The sequence below is a fragment of the Miscanthus floridulus genome, chromosome 19 (assembly GCF_019320115.1).
Source record: "Miscanthus floridulus cultivar M001 chromosome 19, ASM1932011v1, whole genome shotgun sequence".
Classification (NCBI taxonomy): domain Eukaryota; kingdom Viridiplantae; phylum Streptophyta; class Magnoliopsida; order Poales; family Poaceae; genus Miscanthus; species Miscanthus floridulus.
Genome location: NC_089598.1, coordinates 86,138,988 through 86,153,895, shown reverse-complemented (window position 1 = coordinate 86,153,895; position 14,908 = coordinate 86,138,988). Strand labels below are relative to the sequence as shown.

Sequence of the window (14,908 nt, the reverse complement as noted above, 5' to 3'; positions counted from 1 at the left end):
TCGGGGCTTGGTGCTCGACCCCTTCGCCGCTTGTCCTCCGCGCTGTAGTGGTCGGCGATGCGGGTCCCACCGGCATGGAGGAGCCACCTTGCTCCGTCGACTCTAGTTGCCTCCTCCTCTTTCGAGGGACGAGTCAAAAGATGTCTGCATCTTCTGTGTCATCGTCCGACAGAGTAAAGATCACCTGACGACGCTTGCTGGCCACCGGCCGCTTACCAGCAGCTTTGGCTGCTGCCTGCTCCCCAACTCTGAGCATGGCCCAGTCGACGTCTTCGATCCCGGCGCTGGTCTAGGCGGTTGGGCCGGCAACTTGTGGTCAATCTACACCAGGGGGTGGAGACACAAACACTGTTGCTCTATCCTGACCATTAATCTAGGAAACACAAAGGAGATAACACAGTAAGTTTCTGTTACAACATAAAACTATGGGTACAAGGCAGGATGATTTACCTTTGGGGGAGGTCGGGCGAGCTTGAAAGCATGCTCGATGTCGTTCAATCTAACATAATTTGGATCAGCTAAGTTAAATAGCTCTCCAATTCTAGCTTTGACTTTGATCTTGTCAAGCGCCTCTTGCCTTGTCCTCGTTGGGTCTGCGCTACCTTGGTACTCGTAGCCTGGATGTACCCTCCTCTGGCAGGGCTAGATCCTTTGGCTGATGGAGTTCCTGACCACACTTGGACCATCTAGTTTCTTCCATGGGATCATCCCAAGTAGTTCTGGGATCTGTTCCAGGTGCTCGGGCTTCTTCGACCAGCTGGTCCTCTTCTCTAGAATGAACCCCACGTCGCATAGTGTGATCATGTTCGGCTCTTCGCAGATGTAGAACCACTTCTTATACCAGTCGTCAAGCGATGTGTTCCATGGGCAGTGTAGGTACTGGGCCTTCATCCCGTCAGAAAGGTTGAGGTACACACCTCCGGCTATCTTCGAGCCGCCGCTTCCTTTCTTCCGCAGATAGAAAAGATGGCGAAAGAAGTCGAAATCAGGCTAGAAGCCGCCATATGCTTCGCAAAGATGAATGAAGGTGGAGACAAGAAGAATCGAGTTGGGATGCAGATTGCAAATCCCAATCTCGTAATACAGACAGAGCCCCTGAAGGAAAGGGTGCACTAGAACCCCAAAACCCCGCTTGAAGAAATCTTCGAAAACCACAATCTCACCTGGTTGTGGATCGGGGTACCCCTCGCCCTCCGGCGTGCGCCATCCTACAAGTTCCTTGTTGTGGAGTACTCCCATGATGACGAGGTCTTCGATGGTCTGCTTGTTGCTTCTCGACTTCCACCACTCCTTCGCCATGACTCCGGCTTTCTTCTGGGCGATCACTTTTCGCCATGAATCCGGCCTTGCTGATGAAAGTGGATACAGTGGAGGAGTGATTGGTGATGATTTCGGAGGTATTAGGGTTGGCAAGAGGAAGAAGAAGGCTGCGGCGGCGAATGGTAATGGGGTTCGGTAAAAAGTAACTTACCAATTCTATACTATATTTAACCAAGAGTTCCGCCGTTTCGTCTGCCTGAGATTCTTGGGAGACGTGCGCACGCGCCGCAGACGGTTGTTTTCACAACCTCAAGATCTATGCCAATATATGCGCCTCTTCATTATCAATATATGCGCCTCTTCGTTATCAGTGTATGTGCCTCTTCGTTACCAGTGTGAGAGGCCTACACTGACGCACCTCCTTACAGGTGCCAAGTGACTATTTGCTTAAAAGGACAAGAAGGTAGTATGACATGCTATACCCATCTACTTTTTTGACCAGACGTGTCAGATTGGACTTGACAGAGTAAGAAGATAAATAAATACACCAAATAATAGTACAAGTGGCATTTGGTTCTTCGCCACACGTCTTGTGCTCAGGGATGGTCCAGACCACTATCGTGCTCGGGGACTGCCTAGACCACTACCGTGCTCGGGGACTGCCCAGACCACTACCGTGCTCGGGGACTGTCTAGACCACTACCGTACTCAGGGACTGCTCCGACCACTACCGTGCTAGAGGACTTTTCAGACCACTACCGTGCTCGGGGACTGCTCCGACCACTACCATGCTCGGGGACTGTTCCGACCACTGCTCGGAGACCGTTCTCCTTGGCTACATGTGATTTGTACTCACATACAGTCGAGAGGCATTTATTTGGACCTTGCTACAAGGCTTATACTTCGCCTTCCAGCAAGCTTCGGGGACTACATCGGTACGATGCACCTGCCGGTGCATTTCGTATTGCTTGTACGACGATTGGATTCTTAACTTCAGTGGAAATTATTTTTAGACCCTGGCACCACGTGCCTACGTCACCTACTACCAGGATCGGGGACTAAGTGGGCACACTTCACCTTGCGGTGAATATGTTTATCTTATCGACCCCTACGCTTTGACTGATTGCCAGAATTAGTATTGTCCAAGGGTCACTTACATTTCTTTTTAGAAATACAAGTGGGCACACTTGATAAGGAAAGAAATCTTTTTCTTTTTTCTTTAAGAGCACCATGCATTCTTCGGACAACCAGAATCTTCAGCTATAATCATGGTCTACTGCTTTCTGTTCTGACCAGAATGCTGGCACATTCGATTGGTCAATGTTTCAATCAGTTGGAGATGACATGAAGACGGATTGCATTAGCTGAAGGAGATCGAATGGCGTGTCGCAGCATAATACATGGTGCTCGGGGACTAGCTGTGGGGGTATTAACCCCTATACCCTTACGGCTAGGCTTGGGCCGGCCTGGATCAGGGGGTCTGGTCCACTAGAAGATGACACGTGGCCTGGGCAACCTGTTCAGAATCCCGCGCAAGGAGTCAAGGCAGATTTGGAGATTAAGCAAGATCCTGGTCGGTTAGAATAGGAATCCTTATCCGGCCACCTATGGCAATTGTAACTGGCTAGGATTAGTTTCCAGATCTGTAACCCTGCCCCCAGACTATATAAGGTGGGTTGGGGACCCCTCTAAAAAACATCTCTCATTGACATACAGCAATACAATCAGACATAGGACGTAGGTATTACGCCTTTACGGTGGCTGAACCTGGATAAAATCTTGTGTCTACCTTGCATCACCATCTTGTTTGTAGCTTGCACATCTGTCTGCCGATAATCTACTACCTTGGGCATACCCCTAGGTAGACTACCGACCATATTTCATTGACAAACCTTGTGTCCTTTAGCTCACCATCCGGGCCTAATGCGCATAAATACAAATTTACTAGCCGGTGTTTGTTCAAAACACCGACAGTTACGTCTGCATTTTCCTTCATGATCTAGTAGGTAATTTACCTTATGGTCTGCACTTAGACGTGTTGCCTGCAAGTTGCATTGCATGAGCAGATTATGTGGCTTCCCTTCCTTCCTCTTTGTTGTGGCGTGAGTGAGCTCTCCACGCTTGTGTGCGCTTGGGAAAGACCTTTTTCTCCTGTGCCGTGGCCAGGAGGGCCATGGGCTGTAACTGGCCATGCCGTTGGCTAGGCGAAGCCGCGGCCAAGCCCGGCTGGCCCCTCCCCGCCGTAGCCGGCTCTCGCTGGCTGAGCTCGACCGGCCCAAGATGTGCTCTGCTCCTTTCCCGGGTTGAAGAGAAGGCAAAGGACTGTGGGCAAGAATTAGAAGAAGTGGGAGGGTCTAAGTGTGAATCCATGACTTAGATGAATAGTGTTAGAAAGGATCTCTTTGTTTGAGTTTAATTTGTGGAAACTACAGGATCCCCGATGCAAGATCTACATTCTTGGAAAGGATCTGCTTGTTCGAGTTTAATTTGTGGAAACTGCAGGGTCCCCGATGCAAGATCTACATTCCTTTTCTTTGGTTTATGCAAATTTGGCTCATCAAATTTGCAAATTCGTAGTAATTAGTACAAAAATTGTAAAATAGTAAATGAGGACTTTTTTGAATCCTTATGAAATTATATATGCAGTATATCTATAATATGACATGTTTTAGTTTAAAGTTTTTGCTGTAAAAATCAATTTATCTAGTTAGGTTTTTAATACTAGTTATGTCTTATGTTTTTCATAACTATAGTTGTTTTAATCAAATAAATATGAAAGTTTTATGGTAGGCTAATGATGCTATGTGTATGCTGTGGTAAAAATTTCAGGAGTTTATGATTGATAGGTTAAGATCTATAAAAATAACAAATGCCATGTGTTGCTTTGCTCCTGTTCTAAATAGGCCTGCATGTTTGTATTAATTGGCTCAGTTAAGTTATGAATCATGTCTTTATAAAAATAAATGAGTTGTAGTAAATTTCTTAAGCTTTTCAAAAAGCTAAAGAGCATAATTTTTGGTTAAGTAGATTTTTAGTTATAGTTGCTTAAATTTCTGTGGCTGTTTCTGCCTAAACCCAGACAGGGTTGCCTTATTAGTACTGTGGGGCCTTTTAATAGTAGAATTAGCTCTAGGTGTTTATAATAAAGTCTAGAACCACATTTATTAGACATGTGGAACTCTAGTTATAGATGTTTAAAGTTGCATATCAGATTCTATCTATGTTTTGAATAAAGATGCATTTATTGGATTAATTGACCTTGTTAACTATAGAATTATCTTAAGACAAGAATAAGAAAGTTGTAGGTAACTTAATAATATTTTCAAAAATTTATGATTCATATTTGTTGGAGGTCTAGAACTCTAGTCATGCTTCTCTAAAGTTCCTATCAGTTTTCTATTTATAGTTGTACCACTGCTGTTTGGGCTGCATGTGCAGTTTTGCTTGTGCAATTATTTTCGTGGTGTAAATGATGTTTACTGTGGTTGTAGTGAATACCAAAGTTGTAGCTAATTTCATAATCTTGCTTTTGTTAAAATTTCATGACCATAGACCTGATAATTTAGGAGTTATGAATTTGACAAATTATCTATCATGTTTGGTCTATGCTTTGTGCAGATTTGAAGGATTTCATTGTTTGACCTAGTTAAGTATGAAATCATGTCTTAGTGATAATATAAGAGTTATAGTTCTTTCCTTAATCTTTCCAAATTATCCTAAATCACCCCTTTTGGTGTTGTAGAGCTCTAGTTATAAGCTTGTGAAGTTGCATGGCAGAATCTGTCCAAGTCTGGATAGAGGTGCTCAATTATGCTTGATTGACCTTGTTGATGGTGGAATCACCTGGTGATGATAATAAACATATTTTAGACAATTTAATAATCTTTCTAGAAAGTTAAGGGTTATGCTTGTTTGATGTCTGTAACTCTAGTTATGCATTTTTGAAATTACTACTACTTTTCTGTCCTAGTTCTGTGCAGATCTAAAATATTGGCATGTTTGACCTGGTTGGTGATAATAACAATGTTGTAGACAATTTCATTAGCTTTCTAGAAAGTCTAGGGTCACCCTTGTTGGATGCTTATATCTCCAGTTATGGTTAAAACAAATGACTGTTGTGCTGCTGTCTAGATTTTTGTACATGTGCTAGGTGATTGCTTTAGCTTGCTCTTGTTTTGGCTAAACATGTCGGTTAGTTCTTGATCGATGCATGGGTACAATATCTGAACTTAAGTTCACTTGTGTGCCATGCCTAATATGCTTGCTATCCCTCTATAATAGGTTGCGTGATGTTTAGTTAAATAACTCTAGGTGCCTATGTCTTGCATGATCTTGTGTTTGCCTTGAATGCTATTATGTGATGCATCTCATATTACCATTCTTCATATTCATGTACTTGCATCTTGCATCTCATCTAGGTATGCTAGATGAACCACGTGAACAATGTGATGTTGGAGCCGAACCTGAAGACAGTGTATGGTGGACCTATCCCGAAGATGGAAGGACTAAGCAAGTGTCGAGATGGGAGATACTCACCTAGCGAGTGTCGTCTAACAAACACTAACCTAGTGTTGGATCCTAGGCAAGCCTCGGAGCATTCTAAGCTCCTATGTTTTTACAAATATCACTTGAGTCATTTATGCTTGATGTATTAGGTTATAAGAGTTGATTGGAACCACTTGATGCATAGAACTACCTTGTCCAGAAATATACCTTGAATCCTATGTAGGTCTAGGATTGAATGTATGCTTAGCGATGCTTAGACTAGTAGAAGTCAGATGATTTCCTGTCACCTGCGAGATATAGGTGGATACCAAAGCACAGTTGGCAATATTTGCTATCGTGGAAATAACTATGTGTTAATAATGAATGGAGACCAGGCGGGATGTCGATAGAGAAGCAACAAGACATAGAGGTCTTGGGTGTGGATCTATCCCCATCTGTGTTGGTTAAGGACCGATTCGCTATACATCCTCATGTCATGTTGAACGTATGCCTATCACTTAGTTGGTCGGATAACTCATTCCGACCATGAAGCCGAGTAGCTCAACTCAGGTCGGAAGCTGGGAAGTGAAACTGCGTACTCTGGCGGTAGCAAGGATGTGCGGAGAGCCATTGGCGTAAGTGTAAAGGGCAGATTGATGTCCTGGCAGAGTGGATTCCCTAAGAGTGCGGCGCTGCTCGGACCCACAAATTTGTTCCTGGGCTGTACCAAAGGTGACCCGAGGCGACCACTGATCAGTTTGCTTGGGTGTGTCTTAGGAAACTTGATGGTTATGATGATGATACTCACATTACTACACCGGCTATGGTTACTATTGCCTGTTACTAAATGATATTCCACATGTTTGGCACATGTTAGTTGCTAATCTAGAGATGAATAGTTATAATTAACTTGGTTACCGAATTGTAAAATGTATAGCTCAACTATTGGCTTTTATGCAAAATTTTGTTAAGCTAGCTCCACCTATAAAGCCTTGCATACTCTTTGGTGTCACTTTATTTCTGGTTTATGATGGGTAAGTCTAGCTGAGTACATTAGAGTACTCAAGGTTTATCCCACCATGTTGTAGGTGAAGTTCTCGGCCTGCTGAGGATGGTGGCTAACCGCTGGTGGGCTCGGTGACTCTATATTTATTTCTCATCTATATGCTTTTATCCGAGGATGTCACTTATGCTAGCGATGTATTTGGAACTTATACTAATGTAATAATTTGAAAGCTATGTTGTTTTCACTAATCAGTTTTGAAACCCAAACTTGTATTATTATTTGTGAACTCATTGTAAACATTAATTCCGCTGCAACTCTGTGTATGAGATGTGTATTTGCTTAATCATACGATCTTGGTTGTGATGTTGATTAACCGAGGTCCTTCGTGACACTCGGTGGACTACCGGGTTTATATAAGTGAAAGTATGCGCGTGTCAACGTGTTAGCGGGGACAGCCATACTTGATCTTGTATAAATTGGGCGGTTCTGTCACACCCTCGGCTGGTCCCATCCCTCTCAAAGTTAGTATCAAGAGCTCAGGAAATCAATTGAAGAGGAGGTATGAGGACAGGAAACTTACGAAGACGACATGGCATGGTTCTGACCGCATCAGAGGATGTCCCAACACCGGGTAGACAAAATCAAGGGGGCGCTTGTGTCATCCCGCGAAGGCTCCATCGCCTCCTTAATGTGTTGCATGACCTCGGAGTGGGGGAGCGCTCCCTCAGCAAGCGTCGTTCCATCGAATGACGGCTCGGGCGCCATCGCGTATAGTGGGAGCGCACGCATCATCAATGGCGCCACCCTCCTTGCGTGGTAGGCCCTGATGATGCCTGACCCCTTCAAGTTGCTCTCCTTTAGGATGTGGATGGTAGTGATGTGGTCCTAGATCTTCTTCTTGTCCTTCTCCGGAATGCCCCACTTCCTCCATGACTCTGGGGCCTCTTCGATCAAGCGTTCGGTGAACTCTGATAGAGGGGCGGCATCGTTCTTTGGGTAGAACCATTACGAATGCCACCCCTTGTTGGACGTTGACAGCCGCATCGGTGGGTACTCACCGACCCGATTGTTCTAGAGTTGGGTGTCGGCGCACCCCATCGGCATGTGTAGCTCCTGCCTGCCGCTCTTCTCCCCCTTCTTCTAGAGGGTGATGGCAAAGAAGTACCTCCATAGATCAAAGTGGGAGCTAATCCCTAGGAATCCCTCGCACATGGCGACAAACGCTGCCATGTGCTAGATCCCGTTGGGGTTGAGATGCTGTAGCTTGATCTTGTAGTAGTGCAACAGCCCCTGGAGAAATCTATGGGTAGGGGTCGCGAACCCATGCTCATGGAAGTGGGTGAACAACACTATGTAGCCGTCGGGCAGTGATGGTAGATCCTCCTCGTCGGGCAGCAGCCACTCCTCGGCCGAGGTCCACACGCGGAGAAGACCATGATGGACGAGGCTCTCCATGCACTAGAAGGTGATGTCAGAACGGCACCATAGATCCATTGGAGGTGGGGATGGTTGGATGCGGGCTCGACGACGGTGGGGATGCGGATACGGGGAACCCTAGGCGATTGGTGGCGGCGGTCGTGGCTACAGAGGTAAGGATATAAGGTATGGAACCCAGGGGGTGAACCCTTTGGTTTTATAGGGGCGATGGGTGTGAGGAAACCAATCGCCCGCCTAGATCTCTATGTCTGCCATGATTTGCCACAATGTCTCTTCGTGGGACATGCGCACTCAATCTCTCTCCGTTGCTTCAAAAAACTCACTGGATATTTCACCTCTCTGGATAGGCCACGACTTATCACGAGTAAGAGGAATACTGATCTAAAAGTGCCTCTATAGCCCGACTAGGCCCAGGAGTTCATAGGTCGGCCCATCGATAGGTTCAACAACCGCTCCAGGTACCTTTAGGGTGAGAGGTGCAAAGTGATGGGCCCCGCTAGCGGCCGGTACCTGGGCGCATGAGCGCCACGGGTACCCGGCCCATGATCGAGACTAGGTCGGTTATGATCCATGGTTTTTCTTCAAAGAAAGGTGCTTAGCCCTCGGGGCCTGTCGAACGGACCCGAGAACTATATGGATTGACCGCTGAGAATCTAGGGTCAGTCGCCAAGCTAACCCAAACCAGATCCCCACGAATGGGATGCCAGTGGGCCCACTCAAACTATCCCATTAATAGCTCACCTGGTGCCATGATTCGTCCTTAGAAGAAAATCATGGCATGGCTTGACCCCTCTGTTTTTATTGGAAAAAATGCTTGAGGGAAGACAATCGCAAAAGATGAACCGATCCTCGATCGGGCCCCTACTATGGAGGGGGCTCGAGGAAATGGAATCACTGACCCTAGGTCACGCTGTGGGCAACAAAAGAAGGCCAAGGCCTTCAGAGTCCCCCCATTCAGAAAAGCCTCCGAAGGAGTATTCTACTCCTCCGCAGGCTCGGGGGCTACAGTTGGGGACCAATACTAGGGTACCCAAAGAGGAGGAGCTAATAACCATCCACATCAATACATCCGAGCAGTCAAGAGCACAACTACAACTCCAACTGACCCTAGGTGTGCAAGCTCCGCCTCGCCCGACCTCTGAGGCTGTGGTCTCCACCTCGCCCGACCTTTGAGGGCTGGTTCTGCCTCGCCAGGCCTCTAGGGGAGGACTCCGCCTCACCCGACTTCTGAGGGCTAGTTCCGCCTCGCTCGTCCTTTGGGGGAGGACTCCGCCTCGCCCAACCCCAATGTCATGGGCTCCGCCTCGCCTGACCTCTGAGGCTGCGGGCTCCACCTCGCCCGACCTCTGAGGGCTGGTTCTGCCTCACCCAGCCTCTGGGGGAGGACTCCGCCTCACCCAACCTCTAAGGGCTGGTTCCACCTCGCCCAGCCTCCAGAGGAGGACTCCGCCTCGCTTGACCCCAATGCCATGGGCTCCGCCTCACTCGACCTCTAAGGCTACGGGCTCCACCTCGTCTGACCTCTGAGGGCTAGTTCTGCCTCGCCTGGCTTCTGGGGGAGGACTCTGCCTCGCCTGACCTCTGAGGGCTGGTTCCGCCTCGCCTAGCCTCCAGGGGAGGACTCCGCCTCGCCCGACCCCAATGCCACGGGCTCCGCCTTGCCCGACCTCTGAGGCTGTAGGCTCCGCCTCGCCTGACCTCTAAGGGCTGGTTCAGCCTCGTCTGGCCTCTAGGGGAGGACTCTGCCTCGCCCAACCTCTAAGGGCTGGTTCTGCCTCGCTCGGCCTCCGGGGGAGGACTCTGCCTCGCCCGACCCCAATGCCACGGGCTCCTCCTCGCCTGACCTCTGAGGCTACAGGCTCCACCTCGCTCGACCTCTAAGGGCTGGTTCTGCCTCGCCGGCCTCTGGGGGAGGACTTCGCCTCACCCGACCTCTGAGGGCTGGTTTCGCCTCGCCTGGCCTCCGGGGGAGGACTCCACCTCGCCCGACCCCAATACCACGGGCTTAGCCTCGCCTGACCCTTGGGGCTGCACTCCGCCTCACCCGACCCTTGGGTCTATGCTTCGCCTCACCTGGCCTCTGGGGAGGACTCTGCCTTGCCCGACCCCATGGCCGCGGGCTTTGCCTTGCCCGACCCTTGGGTCTAGGCTCCACTTTGCCCGACCTCTAGGGGCGGGCTCCACCTCGCCCGACACCGAGGCTAGGGGATCTGTCTCACCCGATGGAGACCCATACCACCGCCAACCACTCTAGGTCCAAGCGAATTGTCCCAGGTCAAATCTCTGACACCATGGAGGTGACCGACAAGCCCTGATATAACCCATGGCCATGATGGGCCATACCTGGGGATTCACATCAGGAACAGTGTCGGGTGTACCGGTGTTGTTCTGCCTAACCCTCGTACGGGCACTGACAGGCGCGTCAGTTCACCACGACATCCGTTAGGATGGAGTGGAGCGCTAGGACTAGGAGACGACGCCTACGCATGGCGCTAGTGACGAACAGGGCCACGATGTGGAGCTGTCCCTGTTGACGTCTATAGGGTCGATGGGACTCGCGTGAAGGAAAAGAAGGACCCGGTGATCCTAGAGGACTTCCTCTCCTTCTCATTCTCCTCTTTTCTCTCGACTGTAACCCATGCTTTCCCTTGGCCTATAAAAGGGAAAGCAGAGCATCCCATGAAGAGGACCCGGACTCGCATCGCAAGACATCACAACACATAGCATCGATTCGGACAGGAACCCATTGAACCCCGAACCGATCAGAACACATAAGCACACAGCCGGGAAGCGACCGAGCTCTCGGCATCCGTTCACTCCTCTCACCAGAGACTTAGGATTTATCCCTCTCTCAACCATTTGTAACCCCTACTATGAACTTTCAGTGATAGTAACATGAGCAGCAGCAACGAACTGGACGTAGGGACATTCTGCCTAAACCAGTATAAACCTCGTGTCCTCTTAGCACACCATCTGAGCCAGATGTGCAATATTAAAAATGTACTAGTCGGTGGCAACTCGAAACACCGACACCTTGCAATACTTAACTCTCACTCGCCCCGACATTGCACATGCAGTTCAGCAAGCCTGCTTACATATGCATGATCCTCGTGAGTCTCACTTTGCTCTCATAAAGCGGATTCTGCGGTATATCAAAGGCACCCTGCAGTTTGGTCTCTCCTTGTCACGTAGCCGATCTCATGATTTGGTGGTATATTCAGATGCCGATTGGGCAGGCTGCCCGGACACTCGGTGCTCTATTTCAGGCTATTGTGTATTTCTCCGCGATAATCTTATATCCTGGTCCTTCAAGCGCCAACATACTGTGTCGCGATCAAGTGCTGAAGCTGAATATAGAGGTGTTGCAAATGTCGTGGTTGAGGCTTGATGGCTTTGTCAATTATTGGGAGAACTTCAACCACCACTGACACGCATCACTCTTGTTTATTGAGACAACATAAGTGTCGTGTATCTGTCAACTAATCATGTTCATCACCAGAGGACCAAACATGTGGAGATTGATCTACATTTTGTTCGGGAGCGCGTGGCTCTTGTTTCTATCCGGGTTCTTCATGTTCCTACATCTCTTCAGTATGCCGATATATTCACTAAAGGGCTGCCCACGTCTGTCTTCATCAACTTCCGCTCCAGCCTCAACATTCGCTCCTCTCCCGGTAGAAACTGCGGGGGCTATTAGAATATGAAGCATCTTGAAGATGAAACGTTCAGTCCACGTTTTAGTTTCGTAGCTTAATTGTAATCTATATATACTTGTACCAACGACTGGAAACTCAAGGATTCATGTGCAGCTGTGTTCGCTAATCCTAATTGGCCTAAGGTAAGGTCTTTGATGAAGACTGTTGGTCAGATGAGGATTACTGCAGGAAGAATGAGGTGATACAGTTGCTAGGAGGTAATAGCAAAAACAAATCATAGCCGTTGATTTTTAGAGATTTATAAAGTAATCAAATAACTAAAATAACAAGAAAAAGAAAAAATCACAATGAATCCCTAGATATCGGGTACATGGCATGCACCACCCAACAACCATGCACTCTTTCCATTTATCCACAATACACTCGGATGGAAAGTAGGCCAATTATTGTACAAATATCAAGTTTACTATGTCACGTTACCTTTTTTAAATGACATGTAATATGTAACGTGTTACATTCTTTTTCGTTATTTTCAGGTATCATATCACATTAATTTTTTTGTCACGCATTATTGTACAATATATTATGCATGTTTCTTTTTTCTATTATGTTGTCACGTTCCAATAATAATAATCATGCACATATCATGTCAAATTTCTTGTATTTGCATTCAAAGTACTGTGCAATGTCTCATTTGCTTTTATTTACGTTGCATTTGAAAAAAAAACGTACAAGCTATTTTTTTGTCCAATTGTATTTTAATGTAGCTAGCTAATACGTACACGTACATTTGAACAAATTAGTAGGTTATACATCAGGTTATCCAGCGTGCACATGTACACGCACATTAGAATATGTTACATTATATTAGTTGTCATATTATATATATTTATGCTAATCAAATTATGTCATGTCTAAAGTTACAAAATAAAAATATTTACGACATCTTATAGATCACATATGCATCAATTAGATCTAGAAAAAGATTTTGATGTATAAAACTTTCCTATTTTACAAAATAGAAAATTAAATAAAAATATATTCCACATATTACCTCTAGGAAGTAATAGATGATCCTAACCATCCCATCTAACTAAATGGACGTCTCACGGTCATTTGGAGACATACATAGAAAGTAAAGAATTATCTTGTCCAATTGCTGTTGGCTTCTTGCATGGCAGTTCAAACTTCTCTAACTTTCTTTTAAGCCAAATTGGAGGCTGAAGATTAGCACAGCTTTATATCCAGAATGCATTCTTAATTTGCAGTGAACCACCATAGTCAATATGGTTTGGAACCCATTATTTGCTATTTTCGTATGGTGAAATCTACTGTTCATGAAAGACATAGTAATTTTTCTCATTGCACTTCCAAAAGGGAAGCAATTGTTAACAATTGGTTAGCTCTATATCACGTCCTTGTACTAACCACAAATATTGTTGCTGAATTGTTGTTTTGTGTTTCTTTATCATAAACTTCCTGGTTTGGCTTTCCTAAATAGATATTTCATCATCCTGCAGGATTGGTATTTCCTTTCCAAAACACTGGCAGAACGTGAGGCTTTGGCTTATGCAGCAAAAACAGGATTGAACATTGTAACTATTTGCCCGTCATATGTATTTTGACCCTTGATGCAGCCTATAGTAAATTCGAGCATTAAAGTCATCCTTAATTATTTCAAAGGTAGGGTAGTTGCATATTATCTTAGTTTTCTACTGGTTTGCATTCAGTTATACAATTAAAATGACAATCTTGTCAATAGTGTCTCTATTGCTTGTTTCTGATTATTCATAAAGCATACTAATCAATTGCTACAAAGTACTTTATCTACTTAAGAACAAGCTTTCAGTTAACCTACTTAATTTAGCCATTTAGTAATTTTTTTAAGTACATACATTTCTTCTGTAGGAGATCCCGAGACGGTTGAAAATAGACTCAGAAATATGGTGGATATTCGTGATGTTGCTGATGCTCTTCTTCTGGCTTACGAAAAATCAGAAGCATCTGGACGATACATCTGCAGTTCACATCCATTAAAAGTTTCTGATATGATAAACATATTGAAGACCTTATATCCAACTTACCATTATCCCAAAAAGTAAGTCTCACCCTCTGAAATAGTTCCATTGTCTATAAGCATTCAGTTTTGTTCCCCTTTTAACTTATGGAATGGCCTTACAAGAGAAGGACGATGCTAAAATGTAGCTGATTTAACAAACAAATAAATTCTACCGTTTTTCATGTTATGATACTTCTTGAATTCCTTGTGTAACCACACCATTAGCATTAGGTAACTTGGTAAGTTGAGATGGCTACTGAACAAAGCCTTTATTTGATGTGAGCACGACATTCATATCGACTAAATTAAATACTTCCATGCATGCATATAATTTTGGGAGATCATTACATTTTAGCTATGTATGTAAGTATTGATGAACTGAGGAATTCTTGTTCATAATATATTGTTCTTCCGTAGTTTTGCACTCTCTTGACTTGGTTGGAACTTATCTCTTCGTATCTCGATGTTTTGTAGTTTTGTGGAAGTGGATGATGACTCTGTATTCAGTTCTGAGAAATTGCAGAAGCTAGGGTGGACTTTCAGGCCTATAAGGAAACCCTCCGTGACACTGTTGAATCCTACAAAGCATTTGGCATCCTGAATTGAACATCCAACTGGGACTGTTCCATCTTGTTGTTACTCCGTCCGTCCTAGAAAGGATGTAAATATCGCTTTTCGAGGTAAGATCAGTGTAGGTGTAAAATTACGTATTTGTCCCTCCTCTGTCATTCTAGAAATGGTTGTCTTCTAGAATGTTCTTCTCATGGATGGTAGTTTTAGTCATGTAGGGATATTTTTAATTGATGGGTCTCATTGAAAAAGGTGATCTCTAACTCTAGAATTACATTCTTTTTGAGACGAGGTTTGAAATACAGGATTACATTCTTTTTGGGAGGAAGTACCTCCAAACTCTATATAAATAATGTAGACAGTGAAACAACAGTTCCACAGCTGCAATCTCCATCTGGTTCAATAACGACATCGAGACAGAACAAATCTGAATTT

The 14,908-nt window shown here is 45.6% G+C and overlaps 1 pseudogene; it reads left to right on the top strand.

The window, feature by feature from the left end:
* The window catches only part of LOC136526928 (cinnamoyl-CoA reductase 1-like), an 87,498-nt pseudogene extending 72,989 nt beyond the window's left edge, over positions 1-14,509 (top strand).
* Positions 14,510-14,908: the final 399 nt, after the last annotated feature.